Here is a 17,924-nt window from a genome sequence, read left to right as displayed (position 1 = left end):
AGGCAAGAGCTTGGAGATGGCCTGAGCTCCCAGCTCCTGAGCTTGGTGCTTGTTAGGATGCTGGCAATGGAGGGGATGCTGTGGCTGGTGAAGGATGTCTCTGCCCTTCTTGCTTGGCGTGATGCTTTCAGGAAGACCACTAGTGTTAGGAAGAAAGTTATTGCTGGCAGGAGATCCCCTGGTCAACCAGGCTATTTGTATGTCTGTCATTCAGCCCAACAGCAAAGGTGTCATTTCCTATCCAGCCACTGCTCTCTGCTCTTGGTTCCCGCTTTGTTGCACTTATCAGGAGTCTCTAAAAGGACAAAGTCTAGTATCTGTTAGAGGTTTCAGAGAGGTTTGTGTCACGTGGGCCTTCTGTAGACCTCCTGCCCTGGGCAAACACCCAATACACTCTGGTCTGTGTTGGTGAAATATTAGATTTACAGGCCAAATAGCCATGCCAAAAGGTTATGTGTTTCTGTCTCCTTGTCAACCCTTTGGCTGCCCTCACTGTGGGAACAGCAAAAGACATCTCTGGAAAAATCTACTGCCCTTTCCCCAGCAAGCAGGGCCAGGCCATGCTGCTCATCCAGATACACACAGATCCAGAGGAAATGATACAAAGTGGGGCTGAGAAAACCAACATCAAACACCGGTGAGAAATAGCTGTGTATGTCTTACCACATACTGCAAACAGTGGAAGACTCCTGACATGGAAGGCATGTCCATTTGGTTATTTGTACAGACTAAGGCTGATGCCTTGAAAATTCCTTGAGGAGTCTGGCAGTGTTCTGACATCTGTGTTCTGACATCTGCCCTGTGTTCCCTTCTTTATCACAGTTTCCCATTATCCTTTCTGAGTTCATTCAAATTTATCTCCTCGTTTTTTAGATCCTCTCCATCTTTTGGTCTTTGTAGCAGGGAGGGTGAGTACGGTGCCTGCTGCCTTCGGGCACAGCTGGCATGAACACATGAGGTGCAGGTCTTGTGTCCTGGGATCTGAGGAAGTTCAGATGTGCCTCTGCAATTAAGATGACTTTATTTTAAAACTGAATTTATGCACATAACCTAGAGAAAACTTATGAAAGAATACTTAAATTAAGGCCATTAGTGTAAACTGAAAACTCTGCCTTTTCCCCTTCTAGAGGTTTCCTGTTCTGTCCTCTCTGCTCTCATGATACCTCTGTGCATATATTTAATGGTAATTAAAGACAATAAACTTCTAAGAGTTGTGACAGATCTTTTTTCTAACTTGACTATATGATCCCTACCAGAACATTCATTCATAAATTTAGCTGTGGAGATCAAAACAGTGAATTGTAAGCATGTGCCCAGCTCCATTTGTTGCAGTGAGTGATTTGTTTATATCCTACTTGATCCATTGCTGGAAGCCATTTGTTCCTTGAGCTTGTGTGCAAACTTGAAGTAAGGCTTTGTAGGGTGAGGAAATGCAAAACTTGGGCCATTCCTGAAGAGTCAGTGGGCTGATTAAGCAAAGTATCTGTGGAGCTAGAGTGGAGAAGAACCTGACACTGTCGCTTAACTGATTCCTCAGGAGATGGGGGGAAAAAAAAAAAAAAAAAAAAAAAAAAAAAAAGAAAAAAAAAAAAAAAAAAAAAAAGAAAAGAAAGAGATCAGTAAACAGGTGCTGGTAGCAAGCTGTAATTCAGGTGTCTGAGCAAGGTTTGGGTTTTTCAGAAAATAAAGGCAACTGCTCGCCTTTACTTGCATGCGTGCACACACACATATAAATGTTCCATACTGTGGCAGCTCATGATAGATTCCCACAAGAAAACCATTAGGGAGGAAATTCTTGCAGTTCTGATGTGGTCGCCTTGTTCTTGTAAAAGAAAAACTGTTGTTTCCATTTTGCACTGGTTTTGGTTTTGAGGGGAGTGGAGAGCATTATAATGAAATGGTGCTGTGAGTGTATGTGTAATATTTTATCCCTGTGGATACAGTCTTTCACAGTGGGTCCAGCGAAAATGGAGCCCCAAGAAAATGGAGCTTTCCAGATATGTTCATCAACCAACAGAAAGATTATGTCAGAGGACTTTTACTCATATCCCTGCTTTTCTTCTCCATCTTCCGCCTCAGACTGCGGCAGTGTTTGTCTGCCCGTCTGCAGAGGGCGATGCAGCATCAGTTTGACCAGACTTACGGTCCTTTGGTTTTCCCTCATCCCGAAGTTGCCCTTGGTCACCAAAACATTGCAGGGGTTGAGGGTTGAGCTAGAGGGGAAAATGAGAGGACCAGACCAGAAACACAGTTGTATTTCACAACACAGTCTCTTCATGCCAGCTGTGTAGCAGCTGATGAAATAGGAGACTGCAATGGATTTCACTTTCCTGTTAAATCCTGCTGCACAGAAAGACTTGAATAATTTGCTGAAACTTTGAAGGCCTCTGTAGGGACAGCTGGTTATTTCATGACTTTGTACAGGACTCAGAAATGTGAGTTTAAATCATCTTTAAAAGGCAAGAATGAAATCTTGAAGCTTAAATAACCCCAACAACCATACACTCATCTGTTTTTCAGACTTCAGTTTGCATGTTACCATTGCCTTTTTGCAGAAAGGAATAGTAGATGTCCTCTGCCAGTAGGGGCATCTCTCTCTAGTCTCCGTGAGAGAACCCATGAGAATTCATGGGTATTTGTGGCCCAAAAATTCACTTTATATCCTAGAGTCGCAAAGGTTGGAAAAGACCTCAAAATGATCATGTCCATCCATTAAGTCAGCATCACTGTGTTCATCACTAAACCATAGCCCAGAGTGTCACATCCATATTCCTTCTGAACACTTCCAGGGAAGGTGATTCCAACGCTTACCGAGGCAGCCTGTTCCAGTGCCTGACTATCCTTTCAGAGAAGAATTTTTTCCTGATATCCAATCTAAACCTCCCATGACAGAACTTGAGGCCATTTCCACTCATCCTGTAACTTGTCAGCTGTGAGAAGAGACCCCCTCACCTCACTAAAACTCCTTTCAGGTAGTTGCAGGCAGTGATGGGGGCTTTTCTGAGCTTCCTTTACTCCAGGCTAAACAACTCCAGTTCCCTCAGCTGCTCCCCATAAGACTTGTGCACAAAAAAACCCCACTGCATCTTCTCTAATCCAGTTCTTCCTTGGGCTATCAGAATGAATTTGCTGCAAAGCTTTGGGGGTGGGATATTTTGCAGTCTCCTCAGGTATAGGCTGGGGCCTGTGAGAAGCTTGAAAGTTGAATCTCATTCTTTGTCATTGAAATTTGCCATAAGGGTCATTTCCTTATGCATGTAATTGAGGAAAACGCTCAGAATTTTTTCCTCCATTGTTTCCCAGTTCAGCTTGTGACAGGGATGGAAATGCCAGCTGAGTGTAATCCTGTGAGCTTGGGGTTTTTTCCCATGATACACCATCAGTTTTTAAAAACTGCTTCTCCTTTTTTTAAAGCTTTTGGTTATTCCTTGTGGCTTGTTGCAGTAGAATAGGAGCTGAATCTGACGTACTTGCTTGAACTTTGCATCTGGATAAATTCAGGGAGCAAAGTCTTGACTTTTTTTTAATAAATGGCACCTACATCAACAATCCCTTGAGGTTGTTTGATTCCTTCTTAAATTTACAGAAGGCAAACAAGTGTTTTGGCTCTACCAGAGGCCACCAGGTGAAGGGATCTCTAAACGCTTTTCTGCTCTAGGGTGGGATGAGAAAGGGAGGGCTGGGGCCAGAGCTGTGTGGGAAGAACTGGATGTAGTGGATGCTGTTCACTGTTGAGGTCTTGTCCAATGTTTAAAAGGAAACAAAAGATCCTCTTGCAGAGCCAGGAATACACAGACAGTGTTCTGCCTGCCTTAAGCACAGGAGAGGCAAACATATCTGTGTATCCTTACTGGGGGCAGGTGAGGTCACTCACTCTGTTCAGCCTGGAGGAGACTGAGGGGAGACCCCATTGTAGTCACAGCTGCCTCGTGAAGGGAAGAGCAGGGACAGGCACTGATCTCTTCTCTCTGGTGAGCAGTGACAGGACTCGAGCAAACGGCCTGAAACTGTGTCAGGGCAGGTTTAGGTTGGATATTAGAAAAAGTTTCTTCACCCAGAGGGTGGCTGGGCACTGGAACAGGCTCCCCAGGGAAGTGGTCACAGCACCAAGCTTGACAGAGTTCAGGAAGTGTTCGGATAATGCTCTCGGGCACATGGTGGGACTCCTGGTGTGTCCTGTGCAGAGCCGACAGTTGGACTCCATAATTCTTGTGGGTCCCTTCCAACTTGGCATATTCTGTGGCCTTTTAAGAATGTCAAGGGAGCAAATAAGAATATAACGAATTTAAAAAGGCAAAACCAGTAAAGTTCTGGTTTGCAATGGAAGCCGGCGCAAAGCTGGCAACAGCGGGTAAGAAAAGTAGCTGGAGAATGCGGGCATCGATCCCGCTACCTCTCGCATGCTAAGCGAGCGCTCTACCATTTGAGCTAATTCCCCGCACTGGCTTGTGGTACACCCTGTGCACACATAGTCACTTCTCGCGAGACGCCGTGCGCCGCCGGCCGTTACACGTCCCGCTCGGGGCTCCCAATGCGCCTGCGCGGGAGCGCCAGGGCCGGGGCTCGGCGGCGGGCCGGGCTGGGCGCGCGCCGGGAGAGGAGGATGCGCCCCGCGGTGAGACCTGGAGCGGGAGCGGGGCGGGAATGGGGATGGGAGTTGGAACGGGGACGGGGCGGGAATGGGAACGAGATGGCAATGGGAACGGGAACGGTGGGGGGCTGCGAAGGGCTGTGTGTTTGGGGGGCAGGATGCGTACGGCTGTGTGTGTGTGGGGCGGCGGTGCGTGTGGAGGTCAGAGCAGCGGGCTGGAGCACCCGTCACAGACTCTGCCAGGGGCCTGGGCTGGTCCTTTTTGAGTCGCGGTGGGGCTGCGTTGAGTTCAAAACAACGAAACAACCAAACAAAAAAAAACCCCACCACAAAATATCGAGCCCCCCTCCCAGCTGATGAAGGGCGCAGGAGCTGCCCGGGTGACCCCGGTTACGGTTCTGGGAGGCTTCGCCTGCCCGGCCGCCCCTCACGGCCCCAGGGACACGGAGCCCGCGCCACCCTCCGCGCCCCGCGGGGGCTCGGGGTGGCACTCGGCCTGCCCGGGCAGCCCCCAGCACTTGCTGCCGTCCGTGCTGGGACATCCGGGCCGGGTCTCTGGCGTGGCTGGGGCAGCTGGGATGCCCAAGTGCCTGGATGAGCAAACCTGCTGCGGGCAGTTGGTTCTCCCCGCCTTGCCTTGCAGTGTCTGCTTTGAAAACAACACCCACAGAAGTGAAATCTGGCACCGTAGTGAATCGTGAGGTCTTTTCCTTCAAGAAATGGTTCCGTTTTGTCTTGTGCTTCAGCTGGAGTAGAGTTAAAGGCACCGGTTTCCCTGCTGGACAAGGAAGGAGATGCTGGCTCTGGAGCAGGGAACTTCAGGTACCTGTCGAAATGGCAGGTGGGAGCATGTGCTGGAGTCTTCTGGGGAGCTGCATTGACCAGATGGGATTTTGGTGCCTGTTTTGGATGCGGGAAAAGGAGATGCCCTCAATCAAGGAGGGCATAGCAAAGCAGATGAGAGCATTGGGTCATTTCTCTGTGAGCACTATGTTGAGGAAGACAAAGCTATTGGTGGGCTTGCAGCGTTTAAATAAAGCTGTGTTCAACAGCAACGATATCCAGGGCTCAGTTAAAAACATATCGTTCTGGTAAATGTCTTGCCTTGTGCTCAGTCACTTTTCTTGCCCTATGATGTTCTTGAGTCAGACAAGACAAAACCCAAAAAGTGTTGGTGGCCAGTGCAAAATACTTTCTGAACCAAGGCAGTCACCAAATAACCTTGTTGTATTATCTCGGTGGTGGCTGCTTGACACCTCGCTGTGTGGGGAGCAGCAGAGTCCTGGGCTGAGCTGGCCGGGCTGCAGGCAGTGATCTGGTCACCAAGTCACTGCAATTCACTGAGCTGAATTTGGTGAGAGTGATGGGACTCGCTGTGGCTTTTGCTCCATCAAGTTCCTGGGTGCTTTACACTTTGCTTTTCTGCAATACTTTCCTGCTTCTACCTTGGCTGTGTTCAGGCTATCATTCTGTTGGATTCAGAACCATTCTCTGCTCAAATTTACATGTTTCCTGAGGGATTTGTCTTAGTTCTGCCTCTGATATACAAGTTACTTTTTTTGGATGCATTTGCTGAGCTATCCTCCTCCAGACTATGAATTTGTGATTAAATACTCCTGTATATCTACAGCTTTGCAAATGAAATAGGTGCAAAACATTATTTATTTATTTTACTTGACAAGTTTCAGGCTCTGTGAATGGGGTCTGCTTCCTGCAGAGTTTGCTTAATAGGTTCTCTGAGTGATATTTTATTGAAATACTTGGAATTTTAAATTTACTCCTCTTTTGTTCTTTTTGAGATGTTGCATGTTACTTTCAAGGGCCTGTGAAGCATGACCTCAGAGCTCTTCGGAAACTCTCCTGTCTTTCATTTATCATTTTCACGGTTGTGAGCTTCCTTCTGTGTGTTTTTTTTTTTTTTTTTTTTTTTTTTTTTTTTGTCTTTTTGTCAGAGAGAAGATTGGCCAACAAACATGTTCTAAAAGGCATGTTTATCTTTGAGAAAAAACTCAACAGCGACCAAACAAGCAGGCAGCCGCACCCATCCAGCAGTATGATTTCTTATCTTGGAGCCTGACTCATGATTTTGATGGCTCCTTACCCTTACTGTTTTTTTTGAAAAGAAAGTTTTTGTAGCTGTTTCTCTGGGTGCTACACTGGAGAGCATTGCACTTGTGTAATTTTTTTTTCTTATATCCTCCTGTCTTTTTTACATTACCTTGAGCTGCAGAACCCCACAATCTTACCCCTGGCTTCTTTTTTTAAAAAAAAAATATATATATTTAAATTATTTTTTATTTTCTGATATGGTGAAAACAAGAAGATGCTTGAGAGTCTCCCCTGCTGAGGAATCTCACCTTCAATGCATGCAACAGCATTTCACCAGCTTGGCTTTGCTTAGTATCAGGCTGACTCTGTGGGGCTGGAAAATATGTTTCAGGCTGTGTTTTGCATAGATGCTCTCAGATGTGAGGTTTCACTGCCTGGTGTTACATGTGTTTTTCCTGTCACGGGGCAGTCTGCCTCTGAATTGTGTTGCTGGGAGCTCCTGGCAGAGCAAATGCAGGGGCAGGGGGAAGAGAGGCCTGTCTTCAGCTTTGCTTGGTCAACCTCAGCCACAGCCCTCCCTCATTTGTGCGTTGTTTGGTTTAATAACAGGGTTGTACAGCAGCTTTTCCCACGCAAAACCTCTTTTCTCCTTTTTTTTTAGAATTAAAATTGCATCAAAGAATGTGTTAAGGTGGACTTTGAAACTCAAAGCTTCAGTTCTTCACAGTCATGCTGGAGTAATTCCTGTGCTTTCCTCTCCTTCATTTTAATTATGGGGGAGAGTAGTTCAGCTCCCACAGCCCAAGTTGTTGGAAAGACATGTCTATGCTCTGCAAATAAACTTTGGCCTTGCTTTCCTCTTTCTATCTTCCACTTGCTCTGGCAGAGCTGTGCTCCTGAGCAATGCTGGGCAATATTGTTCAGGTTTTGGTGGATCTCTGTTTTTTCCTTGTGCTCAATCCACACTGAGATTATAGAAGTTGTTTTGCTGAAGACTAGGAATATGCCACCTAAAGAAGCCTACAGCTGCTCTGTGTAAAGACCAGCCCCCACAGATGCTGAAGTTGTAGAGCTGTGAGTGCAGCTTTGTCAAAGCGTTGCTTGTTACATCCCCTTCGGCTTTTGGCAGCCTGGGACATCCCAGTTGTCCATTTTACTGAGTAAGTGCAGGGGTTCTTTAAGGGGCTGGTTCATGCCACGCTGCAGATTGCTCAGCATGGCACTGCAAGAGCTGCTGTGTGGTGGAAGGCAGATTTACAGAATGTGCAAGATACTCTCGTGTGCTGAGGGTGCACTCTCGGCTGGTTCGCTATTGTACACACCTCCCTGTTTGAAGTAGCAGTGGGTATTTCTGAAGCAAGTATTCAGACTGGAGTGCTTGCCCTGATTTTCAAGCTGGGTGGATGCTCTCGGTAGCTGTGGGTTTGCTTTGACACCCTCCGCTTAAGGTGTTTGTAGAGGGACCGGTGTGGGTTGTCCCCCCGAAGTGTCTGTCCGAGTGCCAGCAGCGCTTGCCGGCTCCGCATCCCGCCGGGCTGCTCCTGCGCGTGCCATCCCCCCTGCACTGCAGAAGAGCTAAATCGGGGCTGGAAGAAAGCTGGCGAGAAGCCTGGATGTTCCTAGAAAGATATTGATTGCCCTGGACAGTTCGGGGTTGTTCCTTTTGTTTCCCTGGTTCTCGTCACGGGGTCGGGCTCGTTCGGGTGGCAGCTCGCTGGAGGATGGAGAAACAGTGCCGGCTTTGCGGGCTGAGGCTGGAGCGGAGCCATCCCGGCCCGCCTCTCTCAAGTGTTAAGTCTGAAGCAGCCTGCCTGGTAATTCCATTAATGAGAGCCTGGTGCCAGAGAGATAAATGTAATTCCATGGTGAAGCTGACGCTCGGGCTCAAACAGAGAGGATTTGCTGGTTCTCCCGGGTGCACTGCTGTGAGTAATGTACTCCAGTATTACCTGCAGACGATGTTTAACGTCTACATATCGCTGCAAAGACTGGGCAGTGATAAAAAATCTGCTGTTAAATCTTCATGTGAGGAAATACTTGGCTCCAGAGCGTAGCTGGCTCTTTGCAATGGGTTTTACAGGGAATAAAAGTTTCCTGCTTAACTCCTGACGTGCAGGGTGGCACCATGCTGAGCAGCCAGCTGATCCAGGAGACAGCTTGTATGGGCTATAGCCAGAACGAGCTGTCTGTGTATAGTCAGTGCAGAACAGAAATTATATACCCTGTGTGTGTCACACCAGAAAGCTTGCAAACACCTCAGAGCCAGCTACCATAATTGCAAGTAGCACAAGCTTCTCTGCGTTTTTGGCAATGAGGTCCGTGCTTGAATTCAGAGCTTACAGTCCTGGCTAGCTGTTTGCTCAGTTTGATTTCTTTTTGAAATAATTTTTTTCTGATTTCTCACTTTTCTTAGTTTGATTTGCAGATCACATCTTTCTGTTTGTAGTTGTATAATACTCTTGTGGCACCATCATCAAGTCTTATGTTGAAAAGGAATGGTTAACTGGAATATTTTTAGCTCTCCTTGTGGCTTGGATCCTGGAAATCAAACGCAGGAGCCAGCACCATTCAGCTTTCTGCAGAGGAGCTTCCTGTGCTGCAGGCAGCAGCTGAGCAGTTTGTCTGGCAGGGTGGGAGCTCACAGTGCCGGTGAGTCCCAGTGCTGTGGTAGCCCAAAGTTCAAGAAAACAAATCACTTGCCTCATCTTTTGGAGCTCAGTGAAGGATTTTCCTTGTCATCGCTCCAAGGTGGGGGGAAAAATCTTCAATGAAGAAGAAGCAGGGGCTGGGGCTGCTCAGCCCCTTGTGTGTCCCTATCACTCCAGCTTTGGCGGAGTGTCCATCAATACACATCTGATCTCCTTAGCTATGACTCAGTTCCCTGGTGTCCTGACAGCAGAACTAAAGCCAGCTTGCTCAAAATGCTTGTTTGTTGGTCTATTCAGCAGCTTGCTGGTGCCTCCTGCTGTAAGAGGTGTGGGAGAGAGTGGCTCCTTGAGCAAAGTGAGGTGCATGCTTTTCTGGTGACATAGCAGCAGCTGGGACAGCCAGCCTGAGTCTGCAGCCTGCTCCTGCACCTCTTACTACTCTTTGCAGCAGCTGTGCATGTCTGCCTTCTTCATGCACATGCTGGGCCTCATCAGAAACCTGGATCAAAAGCAGATTGTCTTGAGTTTTTGCATCTCCAGCCTCCTTCCCTTCAGTTTTGTTCATTGATCAGTGAGGGTCATGCGTGTGAGGGCCACATCTGCTGCTCACCACCACAGCGGCAGGATGTTGGGGGGATACAGTATCAGTCGGAGTTACTGCAGTTGCTTTAAAAAAAAAAAATTCTCCTGTTTGCATCATAGTTAACTACAGCAGTTTTAGCTTACCAGTGTGGTTTTCTCACCCTAAGTTAAAATTTTTGAGTGTTTCCTTTCCTTCTTTTAAAGCTCTGACATCTGATTTGGGCTTGAGTGGAGCGAGGTTGCACTGACAGTGAGTTACGTGTGTTGTCAGACACTTCGATACCAAGTAGATGAAGGAGCAGGTAGGAAAATGACCTGCATATTTAGAAATTTAATTCTTGAAAACTGTGGTGCCTTGTTCTTAACGGTATCTCTCCTCCCTCCCCTTTAGTTCCATGAGTCAAAAGTGATCATGAATGTTGATCTATGACTGGGGGGGATTTATCAGGAAGGAGGTAATGTGTTCATTCCTCTGGTGGTAACAAAGTGGGTCAGAATTGTTACCTGTGCTGTTGCTGCTGCTGCTTACAATGCTAACCAGATAAGGTTACTGAAATTAGTTCAAAGCCTCACTATTTGCTTTGCTTTTTGACCTGCTGTATAAGTTTCACTGGGAAGCCTGTATCTTATCTGCAATGCATTGATTTGCTTGAGGGCACTTGTGGCCTGGGTGCACAGTTGAGCCACCTTGGTGCTGCCACAGTCTGGGTGGCCTGGCACTGGATTTTTTCTTTACCAATGTATTTTTGAGCCACAGCTGCCTTCCCATCTGGTTTGCTGCAGAGCTGACCAGGCTGATGGTAGCTATGGTGGACAGACACCCAGGACCATCACTTGACCTCCCAGAAATGCTCTAAATGTCTGGAGGCTGAGCAGAGCCTGATGCATTCTTCTGCCTGCCTTGAGCTTACCGTGCAAATCCCACAGCAGGCTTGGCAGGGTGACCTGATGGCTGTGCTTTGATACCTCTGTATGGTGAAGAAATCTGGCTGGAGTTTGCTCAGGGTCTCCCATGCTGTGAGGGAAAGATGCCATGAGGTACAGCAGGTGCAACTTGAACTTGCAGTGGGAAGGGGGCATATGTAACATATAGCTGAGAAAGCCAGTAAGCTTCACAAGATCTTAACCATTGAAGGGGCTGAACTTGTTTCCAGTTGATGTGTTTAAAATGTGATTAGTCACCTCCTAAAGTAGGGTGCTGTAATCCAGTTTCTGTGGAAAAAATTGCACCATACAAGGGGTGGACTCAGCAAGTGTGTGTGTGTTTTCAGGCTTGGTCTATGAATCCCTTCAGCTATTCTAGCCCTCTACAGACATGTGAGAACTCATAGTTTCTTTCCTGTGGTGTTGTCCTCACTATGCTTTTTAACATCCAACGGTCTGGATGGAAATCGTTGTCGTCTCACCCTCTTATGTGCCAGCACTCAGTCTGATGGCAGGCAGAGGGTCCATGGCTGCTGGAAGGGAACAGGAGGGAGAAGGGACAGGGGGTATCTCTGCCCCTCTTTGGCAGTGGGCTGTTGTCAGCCTCCTCTGTGTCCAAGGAAACAGTTTTTCAAGATTTTTGTCTGGATTTTACAGGGATCTCTTCCCTTACTGCTTTCCTGCCTTGGGCATGGGTGCTAGCTGGATCTCCACTGACCTCATCCTGTGGCATATCCAAGCAGATCAGTACTTGGGAGACCACACATCACCTACAACAGGGTGCTGGATCTGCCATGGGGGCAGCTGAATGGGCAGAGAGGTCCCTTCCCAGAGAGGCTGGGCAGGAGGGGTGTTTGCCCCTGGGAAATGCATCTCTGGTCTTTAGTTTGTGGCTCAAACAATGTTTCTACTCCATGTCCTCTGACTGCTGAGGTGGCAGACTGAAATGAAAAGATTAGGTTAGCCGGTATCCTGCCCGAGCTCCCAGAGAATGAATTTAGCTGTTCTTGTTTGATTTCAGGAGATTGCATTAAAATGAGCAAGGAGGCTGTGCGCTGGAGGCTGCTTCTGCCGCAGGCAGCTGCTTGCAAAACTGTGTTTCAGAGAGATTCCTGCTGGTGCTGCAGAGCCAGTGGAGAAAGCAGAGCTGTGCCACGGGCCAGGAGACCTCTGTGGAGGTGCAGCTGAAGGGCTCTGCTTGCTTGATTGCTTTGGCAGCTCATCTGTGCTTAGAAACAGGTGTGGGCATTGCTTCAGTCTGCTGTCAGTGGTCACTGGTGTCTTGGTCAGTGCAATGAGCTGCTTTTCCCTGCAAGCCGAGGAGCTGTGCTCTGCCCCAAGTCCCTGCTGCTGGAAATGGCGTGCAGGCAACTGGAAGGTTCCCAGCATGAATGTTGGATGTGTGCTGTGATGGCTCTTGTGGTTACACCAAGCTGCAGCTGACTTCTGAAGCTCTTCTCGGTAAAAATTGATTTTTTTTTTTTTTTTTTTTTTTTTTTTTACTAAGATACATTTCTGCAGAGGTGAAAGCTTGAGCTATATTACAAAGTCCATGATTTTCTTAAAGATGCTTTGGGATATTTTGGGGGTGTACATGTGGCCTGCATGGTAACAGTTATAAGGAAAACTGGGAATGGGTCAGTTGGAGATGTGTAGCTGTTTAATTGACTTTACTGTCATGGAAAATCAGTTTGAGTCACTTGGTGCTTTTTCTGGTGGGGGGAAAAAAAGAGCTGTGTTAAGTGGAGGGGAAGCTCTGCGTATTTCTGTGAGAGGTGTGTAAAGGAGGCTCGAATGTGAGTTTTTGAACTGTGCTTGTCTGTTCTTGTTGAGAGTTGGTGGTTTCAGTGGGAGCACGCAGCAACCATCGACAGCAAGGCTTGCCTAGGGGCCCTGGGGCAGAAGCTGGTGTGACTAATGTTGTGTAACTCAGAAAACCGAGGCAGAATTAGCTCTGCCTCCTTCCCCTCTGTAAGGAGCCAGTGGTGGGGAGCTCTTGTCAGACTGCTGCTGGGATGCTTGGATGGGACCTCTGGGCAAGCTGATGGGTCAGCTCCCTGCACTCAGCGTGGCTTTGTGGCATGTCCTTTTCAAGTGGGGACTGTGTCTCTTGCTGGTTTCGGAGGTGAGGTGACTGGCTGGCGTTTGAGGGCTTGTGCTGGCAGCCCCCTGACAGCTGAGCTGCACCTGTGTCTGCTGCAGCCCCTCCATCCCCACCTGTGCCGGAGGAGAAGCAGGGGTGGGGGTGGAGGGGACTCAGGCTTTCCTGTGCTGGGGACAAGGCAGCCTGTGGGGACCATGTGGGGCTGTGTTGTGATCCTCCCTCCACACTCCTGGTCACGTGTTGGGATGAAGGTCTGGCTTAGAGTTTGAGCCTGTGCTTCTACTTTTCCATCATTATTTTCCAGGGTTTCTCTGCAAGGAATTGGAAAATCCCCTCTATGGGCTGCCGTGACAGCCTTAGAAATATCCAGATGGATTTGAACTTTGGTGCTGCAAAGGGCTTTGCGTATTTATTTTCAGCTTCCTGCTGTCTGCTTTGCTTAAGAGCTTTTGCTAGATCCTTTGCATATGCTTGTCCTTGCACCTCTGCCCCTGGAAACCATTTGAGAACACCCTTCAGCTATGACAAAACATCCCCTCCCCTGCCCCAAAAAATATCTCCAGACCTTTTGGAGGACTTTTGTTTTACTGCTGTGCCTTGGTAAGCTGCAAGGCTTGTATAGCTGTGGTGTGTTGGGTGCATTAGCCTAGTTTGGAGACCTCAGAGTGCAAATCATCAGCCTGTTTTGGATGGGCCTTTAGAAAAGTGAGTGACTGAGCATGCTCAGTAGTGAATGGAGGTGTTAAACTGATTTTACATGACTTACCCCTGTGCAAAGACAAACATATGATAGGTTGAAGCCTCAGCTAGGCTTCCACAAGTACCACAGTGCCATATTTCTGAGGTCATGCTTCTCATCAGCTTTAGCTGATCTCAGGCTGTTCTCCTGCCAGAAATTCTTCCCCTTTATTTTCTTATTTCTGGGATGGCTTCCAGTTGGATCAAGCAAATGATGTTTGCTACCTCTAGTGTAGAGATGACTGGGATGTGTAGAAGTGGGGGGAGGGAAAAGGCAGGACTGTGTTGTGGCAGCAGAGGGTAGTTTTGGATCAGTTGAGCTGATGAGTGTGTGGGAGTGGGCATGGCTTGCTGAAGAGCAGCTGTGTAGCCCCTGGTAGAACATCTCCTACTTCTACTCCAGTTTCCTTCCATGTAAAATGGTGATAAGGATTGCCAAGTGTGTTCATGTGTCTGGGAGGCTACAGTGTTGGAAAAGTCCTTTGATGGCTTCATTGTACATGCTGCCAGTTTGGCTTCCCAGTTAACCCAGGGGAGGTTTCCCTCTGGGAGGACTTTGAGCACAGCTTTTAAGTAAAGCTTCCTGTTGGATGTATCAAGGAGAATATTAGGTTGAATATAAGGGAGAAGTTTCCTGTGATGAGTTTGGAACAGGTTGCCCCCAGAAGTTGTGGATGCCCCATCTTTGTAGTCACCCAGTATCACTTGCTTCAGAACCTTTTTATGAACTGGTGAATCTTTGTTTGCTGCATTAGATGAAACAAGAGGTTTTCATGTTTCTGCAGCACAGCTTCAGTCTGCAACAAGCAAGGAATCATCTTGGCCAAGGACAGAGGGTCTGCTGGGGTGGTGACACTGAAAAATACATATTTTGATGGACAAGTTGGAGTGCAGGAAGGCGGCAGAGGAGCTTAGCTGTCGTGAGTGTGTCATCCATTCTCTGCATTGCCTGGAGCCTGCTTGTGTCTTGGGGAGGAGCAGCCCTGGGACAAGTGACTCTGCTGGGCACTGCGAGAAGGAAATTTGGGAACTGAGGGGGAGGCTGAGCAGTCTGATTCTCTGGCACTCTATTGTGTTTCCAGTGTATTTGTCTGTTGCAGGACAAAATGCTTTGTCTGCGAGCTGCAGTTACTTTGGAGAGGCAAGCCAGGCCACCTTCATATGGCTTTGATTAAATCCAGCAGCGCTTACGAAAGCTTCAGGCATCTCTTTCTGCCTTGCTTGGCAGCACTGGGAGCGAGGACTTAAAACTTTGCCAGTGATGTTTCTGCAGCGTTGTCTGAGAGGAGGAGTTGTGTTGAGAAAGTTGTTAAATGGAAAAGGAAGGGAGGAGGAGGAAGGAGAAAAGGTTGTCTCTATGGCTGCAATGTTGATACTCCCCATGTGCTGAGCCCTGATGCAGGCATGGGTCAATACCAGTGCAGATGAAGTCCTGCAAAGCTAAAGCAGCCCCTCTTCAGATTTAAGCCATGTGAAGTTAAGGAATGGATTTCCTTGCTTTCCATACCTTTATACATAAGCTGCCACTGAAGATTATTGGCCAGGTTGGATTTGTCCAGTTATTTCTGTCCTTCTAGAGCTGCTGAACAGTGTCCATTTACTGCCTTCAGAAGCACAACAGAAGACCCTCCTGGAGGTGCATAACAGGAGTAGATAACACTTGTTTTGGTTAATGTAGAGCAACAGGGTGATGGAAAATTTGTGATTGAGACTGGAGTCCAAGGTCTGTGCTGTGGTCTTGTGGTCTTCAGCATTGTTTCCATCCTTAGAAATGCCTTCAGCCCTTCCATAATGGGAAAAGAGAAAGGGGAAGATGAATGAGGGGGAGCCACGAATGGATTAGACTTTTTCTCAGTTCTTTAAATACCAGCTGGCTATGACAGGTCCCTGAATCACCTGCAGAGACTGGGGAAAGCAAGCAAGTCTCTCAGTCCAAGGTAAATCGATGTGCTGCATGAGTAAGTTTTCTCACAGTACATAATGAGGTCCAGTTGGCAGGAAGTACATGAGACGTTGTCAGGCTGATTCTGTACCTTCCTCTTGCTGGTTTGGTGTTTTGACTAGAGACATTGTCTCACTGTTTCCTTACCTCCCTCAGCTTCCAGATCCTCTCTATGTCACAGTGTGTTTGAGGATGGTCCCTCATCCACCATGTTTCTTGCTATCCCTGAACAATTGCACGAACAGGATGGGAAAAGTAAAATTACATTAGATGTGGTGACCTTTGCCTCAGTTGTATAATCAGAAAAATTTCTTATGGCTGCTTAGAATTGTTTCCAGTAAAACATTTCTGCTATCTTTTCTTTGGCATGCAGCAGGCACTTCAAATGCCCTCAGTGAGGTGTTTTTGCAGCCTGCAGAGGTGACTTCTGTCACAGCTCTTGCTCAGCGCTGGTTAAATGTCTTCTGTGTGGCTAAGGTACAAAAGCTTTATACAGCCATCAGTGGCAAATATAAAGCCTTTTTTATTATGAAACTATAATGATGAATCAATAATGATGATGAAAAAATGGAAGCAGCCTGGTTCTGACATCATGTGGGATTTGCTACCTCTGCAAACTAGAAGAAATTGCACAGGTGCTTTGGCGCAGATCTTCAGTAGCATCTCAGGAAGCACAGTGGGGCATTGTAGGTGATCCGTTCATCCCGTTTACCAGCCTCTTTTCTGCCCCTGTACGTAGATGCTATCTTCAGTTCACTGGCTGTTGTGGAGGCTTTACTGGATGAACAGCCTTGGTTTGGGATTTGTCATCTTGCCTTTTACTTTGGCTTCCATCTGTGGTTTTGGAGAAGTCCCCTGACAGCCTCATGCCACATACCTCTGCTGTGATGCCAGGGCAAGACAGGAGTGTGTTCAGGGCAGGGATCTAACACCCCCCCTGATTCTCGCGAGATTGCTTTGGCATCCTTCCTTTTCACCAGCCAGCTCTTATTAATGTCACTAATTACTGTTCTCTCTAATCTCTAATGCTTACAGGATCTGCCAGCTCCTGTATGCCGATGGGAGTTGTGTTCTGGCTCTTTGTCAGTGCTATAGGAGAAGCTGATGCTCTGAACAGGTACGTTTTTCATGTTCCTGGTGAGGGGAAGAGGGGCTGCATGTGGCCAGGGGAGAAATGTCTGCAGGGTTTGCCTGATGGGTGTGGAATGGATCCTGTGCTGCAGACTGCTCTGCAGTGAATAGTTATTTTTTCCATCCAGAGGTTTTGTGAAAACACCCAGGCAGAAGATAAGGTTTGCATTTAGCCTTGCTGACAGCCCTTTGATGAGAGGGCTGGAAAAAAGCATTGCTGCAGAGCAGCTCCTGGGAGGCCACGCTCCTTGCTGACACAGGCTCTGCCTTTTCCTTCCCGGAGCAGCAGCTGGGGAATCCCGGCCGAGCCCGCGGCTGCGCAGGCGGCGGCTCCGCCCTCCTGCTCAGCTGGCCTTTGGCAGCTCCCCCAGGCGAGCGTCCGCCCGCATCCCGAGCGGGGTGGGAGGGAGCTATGTGCCTGTTGGTATCCAACCATGAACAAATCTGCTCTTGTTTTCTTAATGTATGGCAAGAACAGCCTGTAGCAGCTTATTCCTCCCTGGATAATTACTGCTCTGCTCTGCCACTGATTGCTCTCAGGAGAGGTGGAGTAGTGCCTCCTCTGCGCTGCCCTGTGCATCCTTTTCCCTGAGTTATTTGATTTGTTATTGCTCTAAGGCATCAGTGCTCAAATGAAAAATCTAATCTGCACTCTTTGCCGCTGTTTGACATTCTAAGTGCATTGCTTAAGTCGGTTGAAGTCCCTGAGATGCCAAACATGCTTTCAGTCATGCCCCTTGCTATGCTACCAGCAGATCTATTGCATCTCAATTTCAATTTCTGGATTACTTTGAGGAGGGGAAAATATAAGGCTGGGTTGCAGTCTACTACTGTATTATCTGGAATTGTGTTCCCACCTGATCAAGGGTGTTTATGCAACTGGAATTGGAGTGGAATATTTTGCCATCTGTGGTTCCCTGGGGGAGGTCTGAAAACCAAATGGATGATCCTGCTGTGGGAGTGTTAATGGACAAGGGGGGTTGGCCTGGCATGCTGAGCTTGAACCTTCAGCTTGCCCTAGGAGCAAAAGAAGCTCCTTCTGCAAACATACATCCCTCATGGATCTCATCAAAATTGCATTGCCTTGCATTTAGCTTGCCTGAATGGCCCATTTGATTGTATAACGATATAATCATAACTTGCTGCATAAAGCTTTCTTGATCCCTAAAAACGTGAAATGGATTCATTATGGAAAGAGATCTTTCTTGAAAACCT

At 47.7% G+C, this 17,924-nt stretch overlaps 1 protein-coding gene and 1 non-coding gene across 5 annotated transcripts in view; one reads left to right on the top strand and one right to left on the bottom strand.

Moving 5' to 3' along the window:
- Nucleotides 1-4,365: 4,365 nt before the first annotated feature.
- On the bottom strand, nt 4,366-4,438 carry TRNAA-AGC (transfer RNA alanine (anticodon AGC)). Its single transcript has one exon. It is a non-coding gene; the product is annotated as a tRNA-Ala (tRNA).
- Nucleotides 4,439-4,529: 91 nt separating this feature from the next.
- LOC136362469 (USP6 N-terminal-like protein) overlaps nt 4,530-17,924 on the top strand; it is a 75,874-nt gene continuing 62,479 nt past the window's right edge. The window contains exons 1-2 of one of the 4 annotated variants that reach the window (XM_066321018.1): nt 4,530-4,615; nt 16,614-16,695. The gene's annotated coding sequence lies outside the window, so the exon portion shown is untranslated. The remainder of the gene's footprint in view (nt 4,616-16,613; nt 16,696-17,924) is intronic. The other 3 variants (XM_066321015.1, XM_066321017.1, XM_066321016.1) reach the window with 3 other exon arrangements.

This window comes from Sylvia atricapilla, chromosome 6 (genome assembly GCF_009819655.1).
Source record: "Sylvia atricapilla isolate bSylAtr1 chromosome 6, bSylAtr1.pri, whole genome shotgun sequence".
In the NCBI taxonomy this organism is placed as follows: Eukaryota; Metazoa; Chordata; class Aves; order Passeriformes; family Sylviidae; genus Sylvia; species Sylvia atricapilla.
This window is presented reverse-complemented; position numbering and strand designations above follow the sequence as displayed.